This window comes from Oncorhynchus gorbuscha, linkage group LG04, assembly GCF_021184085.1.
Source record: "Oncorhynchus gorbuscha isolate QuinsamMale2020 ecotype Even-year linkage group LG04, OgorEven_v1.0, whole genome shotgun sequence".
Taxonomy (NCBI): Eukaryota; Metazoa; Chordata; class Actinopteri; order Salmoniformes; family Salmonidae; genus Oncorhynchus; species Oncorhynchus gorbuscha.
The window spans coordinates 556,604-568,529 of NC_060176.1; positions in this window are offsets into that span (position 1 = coordinate 556,604).

Consider the following 11,926-nt stretch of genomic DNA (forward strand, 5'->3'; position numbering starts at 1 on the left):
ATGTCCAGGCATTGTAAGATCTGGCATGAGTCAGCCACATCTGAGCAGAGGAACACAACCTTGTTCTTTTCCTCCCATGATATAATGCTTGTCGTCTGGGGAAGGAGAGGAAGACCAAGGTGCAGCGTGGTAAGTGTTCATATTATTTAATGAAATATGCAACACTAGACGAACCATCAAACACGACAAACAAACAGCCCTGAAAGGTGAAACAAAAACACTAAACAGGAAACAACCACCCACAAAACACAATGGAAAACAGGCTGCCTAAATATGGTTCTCAATCAGGGACAACGATTGACAGCTGCCTCTGATTGAGAACCATACCAGGCCAAACACAGAAATAGAAAATCATAGACAAACTAACATAGACAACCCACCCAACTCACGCCCTGACCATACTAAAAGAAAAGACAAAACAAAGGAACTAAGGTCAGAACGTGACGCATGAAGACGACATTTAGTCATTGAAGAGGCTTAAACCATTCGTCTTAAAGGGGAGTTCAAGGTTTTACAACTTGTTTTTTTCACCATGAAACTAGTCAATGTCGTCTTAAATCAATGGAAGAGAATGGGGCATGTTCTATTTATTTCTACTGTAAGTGCTGCCTGTCTTCCCAGTAGCCTACTTGGTGAACTGATGAACTGCTCATAACTTATAACAGGATTAAAGGAAAACTCCACCCAAAAACTATCTTTTGCTATTTGATTCATTGGTCCATTGTTGACATAGTCACAAAATGTTTTGCATGTTAGCAATCAAGTTGTCAAGATATGTCATCATACGGGGATGATTTCTCTATTTTGAAAGTTACATACATACTGATTGACCAAAAGTGTACCAGGACACCTGCTCGTCGAACATCTCATTCCAAAATCATGGACATTAATATGGAGTTGTTCCCCCTTTGCTGCTATAACAACACTCTTCTGGGAAGGCTTTCCATTAGATATTGGATCATTGCTGAAGAGACTTGATTCCATTCAGTCACAAAAGCATTAGTGAGGTTGGGTACTGATGTTGGGAGATTAAGCTCGCAGTCAGTGTTCCAATTCATCCCAAAGGTGTTCGATGGGGTTGAGGTCAGGGCTCTGAGCAGGCCAGTCAAGTTATTCCACACTATTCTCAACAAACATTTTTTGTATGGACCTCAGTTTGTACATGGGGGCATTGTCATGCTGACAGGAAAGGGCCTTCCTCAAACTTTTGCCTCAAAGTTGGAAGCACAGAATCCTCTAGAATATCATTGTATGCTGAAGTGTGAAGATTTCCCTTCACTGGAACGAAGGAGCCTGAACCATGAAAAACAGCCCCAGACGATTATTCTTCCTCCACCAAACTTTACAGTTGGCACTATGCATTGGGGCATGTAGCGTTCTACTGGCATCTGCCAAACCCAGATTCGGCAGATGGTGAAGCGTGATTCATCACACCAGAGAATGCATTTCCACTGCTCCAGTCCAATGGCGGCGAACTTTACTCCGCTCCAGCCAACGCTTGGCATTGGTGATCTTAGGCTTGTGTGAGGCTGCTCGCCCATGAAAACCAATTTCATGAACCTCCCAACAAACAGTTACTGTGTTGACGTTGCTTCCAAAGGCAATATGGAACTTGAAAGTGAATGTTGCAACCGAGAATAGACGCGTTATGCAAATATGCGTAAATAAGCGAGATATTTACGCGTTATGGTCTTCAGCACTCGGCGGTCCCATTCTGTGAGCTTGTGTGGACTAAAACTTCGTGGCTGAGCCGTAGTTGCTCGTAGACATTTCCACTTCACAATAACAGCACTTGCAGTTGACCGGGGAAGCTCTTGTTGGCAAGGTAGCATCCTATGATGGTGCCACGTTGAAAGTCACTGAGCTCTTCAGTAAGGCCATTCTACTGCCAATGTTTGTGTATGGAGATTGCATGGCTGTGTGCTCAATTTTATAAACCTGTCAATAACGGGTGTGGCTGAAATAGCCAAATACACTAATTTGAAGGAATGTCCACATATTTTTGTTTTTATAGTGTATCTCAGTAAGTCACTGTGGTCTTCTGAGAGACAGGTACCTCAGTAAGTCACTGTGGTCTTCTGAGAGACAGGTACCTCAGTAAGTCACTGTGGTCTTCTGAGAGACAGGTACCTCAGTAAGTCACTGTGGTCTTCTGAGAGACAGGTACCTCAGTAAGTCACTGTGGTCTTCTGAGAGACAGGTACCTCAGTAAGTCACTGTGGTCTTCTGACAGACAGGTACCTCAGTAAGTCACTGTGGTCTTCTGACAGACAGGTACCTCAGTAAGTCACTGTGGTCTTCTGAGAGACAGGTACCTCAGTAAGTCACTGTGGTCTTCTGAGAGACAGGTACCTCAGTAAGTCACTGTGGTCTTCTGAGAGACAGGTACCTCAGTAAGTCACTGGTCTTCTGACAGACAGGTACCTCAGTAAGTCACTGTGGTCTTCTGAGAGACAGGTACCTCAGTAAGTCACTGTGGTCTTCTGAGAGACAGGTACCTCAGTAAGTCACTGTGGTCTTCTGAAAGACAGGTACCTCAGTAAGTCACTGTGGTCTTCTGAGAGACAGGTACCTCAGTAAGTCACTGAAGCTGAATCACATTCCCCTCATTTCACACTCACCATGAAATCACATTTTCTAGCTGGGAGTTTATGCCATTGACTTCTTGGAAGTCAGCCATTCCCAACATTCCACCCCTATCAAAGGGGGCAGAGCAACCCAGAGCAGCTCAAACAGGTTACGTTGAGAAAGAGGCCTGAATACTGACAAGAGCACCATTAGGATTCCACAGATCACTAGCACTGTCACAGCTTCAACCACACAGGGCTATATATTGTTCTTCTTAAAACAGATATACATTGTGCTAGAAGAACAAAATGATCTAGTGGGATGGCCCCAAAATGTTCCTATACTCAGACATTAAGTAAACAGCATGACAAAGCACTACATTCCATAATGGTGAGCTGCAGTGTTTCACATCAGTTCATTGGGGTGGCAGGGTAGCCTCAGTGGTCACGCGTTGGTCTTCTGAGTAGCTGAAAGGTTGCAGTAAGTCACTGTGGTCTTCTGAGCTGACAAGGTACAAATCTGTCATTCTGCCCTTCTGAACAGGCAGTTAACCCACAAATAAGAATTTGTTCCTAACTGACTTGCCTAGTTAAATAAATATGGTTTTTGAAAAACGGCCTCTTCTTGTTTAAACTGCCTAGTTTGTAGCACATTTCACACTCAAACAAAATCACATTTTCTGCTGGGAGTTTATGCCATAACCCATGAAGCATCCTGCCATTCCCTACAGCATCCTGGGGGCATTCCCTACAGCAGCCAAACAGGTTACGTTGAGAAAGAGGCCTGAATTCCAAGAGCATCCTGCATTCCACAGATCACAGCATCCTGCATTCCTTACAGCATCCTTCATTCCCTACAGCATTCTGCATTCCCTACAGCATCCTTCATTCCCTCCAGCATCCTGCATTCCTTACAGCATCCTGCATTCACTACAGCATCCTGCATTCACTACAGCATCCTGCATTCCCTACAGCATCCTGCATTCACTACAGCATCCTGCATTCCCTACAGCATCCTGCATTCCTTACAGCATCCTGCATTCACTACAGCATCCTGCATTCCCTACAGCATCCTGCATTCCCTACAGCATCCTGCATTCACTACAGCATCCTGCATTCCCTACAGCATCCTGCATTCACTACAGCATCCTGCATTCCCTACAGCATCCTGCATTCACTACAGCATCCTGCATTCCCTACAGCATCCTGCATTCACTACAGCATCCTGCATTCCCTACAGCATCCTGCATTCACTACAGCATCCTGCATTCACTACAGCATCCTGCATTCACTACAGCATCCTGCATTCCTTACATCAAATGAACAACAATTGACTGTCACACTTATTGCAAAGTTTAAAAAAAAGTTACTCTTCTTCAGGTTCGACATGAGTTTGGCTGAAACAGAAGTCTTGTAGATAATGTTGTTTATCAGGAGACACCTAGTTTCTTGATGTAAACAAAACAAATCACTCCTCAGAGATCATCATCTCCAAACATAAACGGCCAAACGTTGCAGATGCCTTTTGGACACAAGCCTCAACTGGTACGGCCCAAAGGGGAAGGTGACAGTGGTGTTTCGTTGACTCTCCTCCTCACCTGACGCTCACATTGTTTCCCCAGCTGATAAATGAAAGCTCCAACTCCGTCTAAATATGGAGTGATGCATGTCTACAGCCTGGGCTGCCTATTAATCAGAACCCTGTCGTTTGTCAACCCCCCTGTCAATCCTCTGAGCTCTGAATGGCGAGGAACGGCCCGGTGACAGAGCCATCATTGTGTCTCAGTCGGGGACCTCCGTTTTATCCTGTGGGAAATGTCTGGAGGAAGATGTATTTGCATGTTCCTTGTTTCCAAATTGGATGTCACTGCACTCTGTTGCCATTTTGGGCTCCAACCTGTCAGGAAACGGAAGGCTACGGTCGCTAATAGAACATCGCTGTCATTGCGCCTGTCAGTGTGACCAATTCCCTTTATGTCATGTGCAATATGGTACAGCGCAGTTCATTGCCACATCACAGTGCTTCAACGTTTGTGTTCTTATCGAAGGATGTATTAAAAATCCAGTCATGATAAGACCATAAACCTAAACAGTATTTCATGATCTGTTAATAATTATTTGGGGGTATCCCTCTAAATGAACTGATACAGAGAGCCTCCTTGAATAGGGTGTGATTCTGTAGTGAGAGAGCATATCAGGATGCCTAGGATTACTCTCCCCTGTCTCACTACATGTTTATAGTCATGTCCATGCTCTGTTCCTGGGTACACAACTGCATGCGCTCCCTGGACTGGTGCCCGTCTGCCCGATCAGATCCCCTTCAAATCAAATCAAACGTTATTTGTCGCATGCACCGAATGCAACGTGTGTAGACCTTACCGTGAAATACTTACTTACACGCCCTTAATCAACAGTGCAATTCAATAAATTTTTGTTGAAAATATTGATCAAATAAACTAAAGTAAAAAATAATTAAAAGTAACACAATAGAATAACAATAACGAGGCTATATACAGGGGTGTACCGGTGTAAATGTGTGAGGGTACAGGTTAGTCAAGGTCATTTGTACATGTAGGTAGGGGTGAAGTGACTCTGCAGAGATAATACACAGTACTGCTAACATCTAGGAAAAGGGAAAACCTGTCAAATAGATTCATATCCTAGACTGTTCTCGTGGCTTTGGAAATTAATGTCTTTGTCGTCATTTAGGTTGTATGAAATATGTATGAAATATGACAGGATCATCGTTCCTGCATTGTTGGGAAGGGCATGTAAATAAGCATTTCAAAGTTACACTAAACCTGTTGTTTTATGAAGCACGTGACAAAAAAACATTGGATTTTATTTTTGATTTGTTCCAATTTAAACATTGTTCCCATTCAAATCGGCATTCGACCTCCCCTCCGGTTCCTATGTGTTTGACATAACAAAATACCCCATTGTGTTCATCTACTGTCCTTCAACCCTTCCTAAACCATCCACCCTTCCTAAACCATCAACCCTTCCTAAACCATCCACCCTTCCTAAACCATCCAACCTTCCTAAACCATCAACCCTTCCTAAACCATCCACCCTTCCTAAACCATCCACCCTTCCTAAACCATCCACCCTTCCTAAACCATCAACCCTTCCTAAACCATCAACCCTTCCTAAACCATCCACCCTTCCTAAACCATCAACCCTTCCTAAACCATCCACCCTTCCTAAAACATCCACCCTTCCTAAACCATCAACCCTTCCTAAACCATCCACCCTTCCTAAACCATCAACCCTTCCTAAACCATCCACCCTTCCTAAACCATCCACCCATTCTAAACCATCAACCCTTCCGAAACCATCCACCCTTCCTAAACCATCAACCCTTCCTAAACCATCCACCCTTCCTAAACCATCAACCCTTCCTAAACCATCCACCCTTCCTAAACCACCCACCCTTCCTAAACCATCAACCCTTCCTAAACCATCCACCCTTCCTAAACCATCAACCCTTCCTAAACCATCAACCCTTCCTAAACCATCAATCCTTTCTAAACCATCAACCCTTCTTAAACCATCCACCCTTCCCAAACCATCCACCCTTCCTAAACCATCCACCCTTCCTAAACCATCCACCCTTCCTAAACCATCCACCATTTCTAAACCATCAATTCTTCTTAAACCATCCACCCTTCCTAAACCATCCACCCTTCCTAAACCATCAACCCTTCCTAAACCATCCACCCTTCCTAAACCATCAACCCTTCCTAAACCATCCACCCTTCCTAAACCATCAACCCTTCTTAAACCATCCACCCTTCCTAAACCATCCACCCTTCCTAAACCATCAACCCTTCCTAAACCATCAACCCTTCTTAAACCATCCACCCTTCCTAAACCATCCACCCTTCCTAAACCATCAACCCTTCTTAAACCATCCACCCTTCCTAAACCATCCACCCTTCCTAAACCATCCACCCTTCCTAAACCATCAACCCTTCTTAAACCATCCACCCTTCCTAAACCATCCACCCTTCCTAAACCATCAACCCTTCCTAAACCATCAACCCTTCTTAAACCATCCACCCTTCCTAAACCATCAACCCTTCCTAAACCATCAACCCTTCTTAAACCATCAACCCTTCTTAAACCATATACTCCTTTACTAGTTATCCTTTATCAGTTATCACATAAAATAAAAATGTATTGGTCACAAACAGCTGGTTAGCAGATGATATTGCGAGTGTAGTATATGCTTGTAGTGTAGTGAATGCTTGTAGTGTAGTAAATGCTTGTAGTGTAGTAAAATGTTTGTAGTGTAGTAAATGCTTTTAGTGTAGCGAAATTCTTGTAATGTAGCAAAATGTTTGTTGTGTAGTAAAACGCTTGTAGTGTAGTGAAATGCTTGTAGTGTAGTAAATTATTGTAATGTAGTAAATGTTTGTAGTGTAGTAAACGTTTGTAGTGTAGTAAATGCTTGTACATCAATAGATGTCCAACTGTTCACCTACACTAAGGTGATCATAATCCATGATTATTTTAAATGATGGATGACTTGTTTTATTTATGTCAATATCTACACCTCTGTAGTAATCTATTGTTCTCTTTAGCAGTTCACTTTATGTCAATATCTATACCTCTGTGGTAATCTAGTGTTCTCTTTATGTCAATATCTATACCTCTGTGGTAATCTAGTGTTCTCTTTGGCATTTATGTCCATCTATATCAGTAAATTAGTTTAATGACGAGGTGGAAAGGTTTCACAATGGAAAGTAGAACATGTTGCACAGCCTGATTAAACCCTGGTTAGGGAAGTAGAACATGTAGCGTAACCTGATTAAACCCTGGTTAGGGAAGTAGAACATGTAGCACAGCCTGATTAAACCCTGGTTAGGGAAGTAGAACATGTAGCGTAGCCTGATTAAACCCTGGTTAGTGAAGTAGAACATGTAGCATAGCCTGATTAAACCCTGGTTAGGGAAGTAGAACATGTAGCGTAGCCTGATTAAACCCTGGTTAGGGAAGTAGAACACGTAGCACAGCCTGATTAAACCCTGGTTAGGGAAGTAGAACACGTAGCATAGCCTGATTAAACCCTGGTTAGGGAAGTAGAACATGTAGCATAGCCTGATTAAACCCTGGTTAGGGAAGTAGAACATGTAGCATAGCCTGACTAAACCCTGGTTAGGGAAGTAGAACACGTAGCACAGCATGATTAAACCCTGGTTAGGGAAGTAGAACACGTAGCACAGCATGATTAAACCCTGGTTAGGGAAGTAGAACATGTAGCGTAGCCTGATTAAACCCTGGTTAGGGAAGTAGAACACGTAGCATAGCCTGATTAAACCCTGGTTAGGGAAGTAGAACACGTAGCACAGCATGATTAAACCCTGGTTAGGGAAGTAGAACACGTAGCACAGCATGATTAAACCCTGGTTAGGGAAGTAGAACATGTAGCGTAGCCTGATTAAACCCTGGTTAGGGAAGTAGAACACGTAGCATAGCCTTTAACCCTGTAGTATATGTACAGTCATGGCCAAAAGTTTTGAGAATGACACAAATATACATTTTCACCAAGTCTGCTGCCTTTTCAGTTTGTATGATGGCAATTTACATATACTCCAGAATGTTATGAAGAGTGATCAGATGAATTGCAAAGGTCTCTTTGCCATGCAAATGAACTGAATCCCCCCAAAACAACATTTCCACTGCACAAAAGGACCAGCTGAGATCATGTCAGTGATTCTCTCGTTGACACAGGTGTGAGTGTTGACGAGGACAAGGCTGGAGATCACTCTGTCATGCTGATTGAGTTTGAAAAACAGACTGGAAGCATCAAAAGGATGGTGCTTGAAAACTTTGTTCTTCCTCTGCCAACCATGGTTACCTGCAAGGAAACACGTGCCGTCATCATTGCTTTGCACAAAAAGGGCTTCACAGGCAAGGATATTGCTGCCAGTAAGATTGCAGCTAAATCAACCATCAATCAGATCATCAAGTACTTCAAGGAGAGCAGTTCAATTGTTGTGAAGAAGGCTTCAGGGCTTCAGGAATGGCAGCAGGCAGGTGTGAGTGCACCTGCACTCACAGTGAGGCAAAGACATTTGGAGGATGGCCTGGTGTCAAGAAGGGCAGCAAAGAACCCACTTCTCTCCAGGAAAAACATCAGTGACAGACTGATTTTCTGCAAAAGGTACAGGGATTGGACTGCTGAGGACTGAGGTAAAGTCATTTTCTCTGATGAATCCCCTTTCCGATTGTTTGGGGCATCCAGAAAAAAAGCTTGTCCGGAGAAGACAAGGTGAGCGCTACTATCAGTCCTGTGTCATGCCAACAGTAAAGCATCCTGAGACCATTCATGTGTGGGGTTGCTTCTCAGCCAAGGGAGCCAAGGGAGCTCACTCACAATTTTGCCTAAGAACACAGCCATGAATAATGAATGGGACCAACACATCCTCCAAGAGCAACTTCTCCCAACCATCCAGGAACAGTTTGATGACGAACAATAACATTTCCAGCATGATTGAGCACCTTGCCATAAGGCAAAAGTGATAACTAAGTGGCTCGGGGAACAAAACATCGATATTTTGGGTCCATGGCCAGGAAACTCCCCAGACCTTAATCCCATTGAGAACTTGTGGTCAATCCTCAAGAGGCGGGTGGACAAACAAAACCCCACAAATTCTGACAAACTCCAAGCATTGATTTTGCAAGAATGGGCTGCCATCAGTCAGTATGTGGCCCAGAAGTGAATTGACAGCATGCCAGAGCAGTTTGCAGAGATCTTGAAAAAGAAGGGTCAACACTGCAAATAATGACTCTTTGCATCAACTTCATATAATTGTCAATAAAAGCATTTGACACTTATGAAATGCTTGTAATTATACTTCAGTATTCCATAGTAACATCTGACAAAAATATCTAAAGACACTGAAGCAGCAAACTTTGTGGAAATTAATATTTGTGTCATTCTCCAAACTTTTGGCCACGACTGTACATATCTACCTCAATGACCTCGTACCCAGTACTTCAGTACTGGTACCACGTGTATGTAGCCATATTATCATTACTCATTGTGTATTTATTCCTCCTGTGGTTATTTTTCTATTATTCCAGATCTTCTTCTCTCTCTGCATTGTTGGGAAGGAATGTAAGCATTCCGTTGTTAGTCTACACCTGCTGTTTTAGAAGCATTGGTTTGATTAAACAATATGGATACAACTTCACCGTGGTGTAAAATGTACTGTAGTTTTCTTCCCGACAAAGGAAGATGAGGCGATTGGAGGTTCCAAATTAGAATTTAAACGACACGATATTCACACCTGACATTCACAAACGGCTGTAACACTGGCGCTCTGTAGTAATCATTGGTGGAACAGCAGGTGTCCCGGCCTCCACAGATTGCAGTTGCAGTGTCTCTTACACAACCCATATATACCTCACCAACACCCGGTGGTTAGGAAATAATAACACCTAAATGTGGAACATTTGCTCGGAAGAGGAAAGTGGGGTGTAAGAATCAGATATGTGAAATAACAACGAGAAAAGATGGCGTTCAAGGCCAAGAATACAGAAGTATGATTGAATTGATGTATTTCATTATCTTCAAGGATGCCCAGCCTACACTGGAGCTAAATGAAATAATCATGTACTATACACTGAGTATACCAGACATTAGGAACACCTTGTTAATATTGATTTGCCTCCCCCCCCCTCCCATTTGACCTCAGAACAGCCTCATTTCATCAGGGCATGGCCTCTACAAGGTGTTGAAGGCATTCCACAGGGATGCTGGTCCATGTTGTGTCAAGTTGGCTGGATGTCCTTTGGGTAGTGAACCATTATTGATACACACAGGAAACTGTTAAGCGTGAAAAACTCAGCAGCGTTACAGTTCTTGACTCAGTCGAACTGGTCCACCTCGCACCTACTACTATATCCTGTTCAAAGGCATTTAAATATTTTGACTTGCCCATTCACCCCCTAGAGGGGCACAAATACACAATCCATGTCTCAATTGTATCAAGGCTTAAAAATCCTTCTTTAACCTGTCTACTCACCTTCATCTACACTGATTGAAGTTGATTTAACAAGTGACATCAATAAGGAAACATCACTCTCACCTGGATTGACTTGGCCAATCTATGTCATTGAAACAACAGGTCTTCTTAATGTTTTGTATTCTCAGTGTATATTTACAAACCCATATTTGAGCCATACTACAGTGTTGTCATATCTTTCTTCATGTCCTATTTTAAACTATCACTGTAGCTTATTGTATGTCCAGTTCTAAATGAATAGATACATTAACACCTGTTGGTAAAGATATTAACTTATACAATGGCACATGTGAGATAACAAACAGTGAGAACTGTAGGGTGAGAACTGTAGAGTGAGATAACTGTAGGGTGAGAACTGTAGAGTGAGATAACTGTAGAGTGAGATAACTGTAGAGTGAGATAACTGTAGAGTGAGAACTGTAGAGTGAGATAACTGTAGAGTGAGATAACTGTAGGGTGAGAACTGTAGAGTGAGATAACTGTAGAGTGAGATAACTGTAGAGTGAGAACTGTAGAGTGAGATAACTGTAGAGTGAGATAACTGTAGGGTGAGAACTGTAGAGTGAGATAACTGTAGAGTGAGATAACTGTAGAGTGAGATAACTGTAGAGTGAGAACTGTAGAGTGAGATAACTGTAGAGTGAGATAACTGTAGAGTGAGAACTGTAGAGTGAGAACTGTAGAGTGAGATAACTGTAGAGTGAGATAACTGTAGAGTGAGAACTGTAGAGTGAGAACTGTAGAGTGAGATAACTGTAGAATGAGAACTGTAGAGTGAGATAACTGTAGAATGAGAACTGTAGGGTGAGAACTGTAGAGTGAGATAACTGTAGAATGAGAACTGTAGGGTGAGAACTGTAGAGTGAGATAACTGTAGAATGAGAACTGTAGGGTGAGAACTGTAGAGTGAGATAACTGTAGAATGAGAACTGTAGGATGAGATAACTGTAGAGTGAGATAACTATAGAATGAGAACTGTAGAGTGAGAACTGTAGAGTGAGATAACTGTAGAGTGAGAACTGTAGAGTGAGATAACTATAGAGTGACAACTGTAGAGTGAGATAACTGTAGAGTGAGATAACTATAGAGTGACAACTGTAGAGTGAGATAACTGTAGAGTGAGATAACTATAGAGTGACAACTGTAGAGTGAGATAACTGTAGAGTGAGATAAGTATAGAGTGAGCACTGTAGAGTGAGATAACTGTAGTGAGAACTGTAGAGTGAGAACTGTAGAGTGAGATAACTATAGAGTGAGAACTGTAGAGTGAGAACTGTAGAGTGAGATAACTATAGAGTGAGATAAGTATAGAGTGAGCACTGT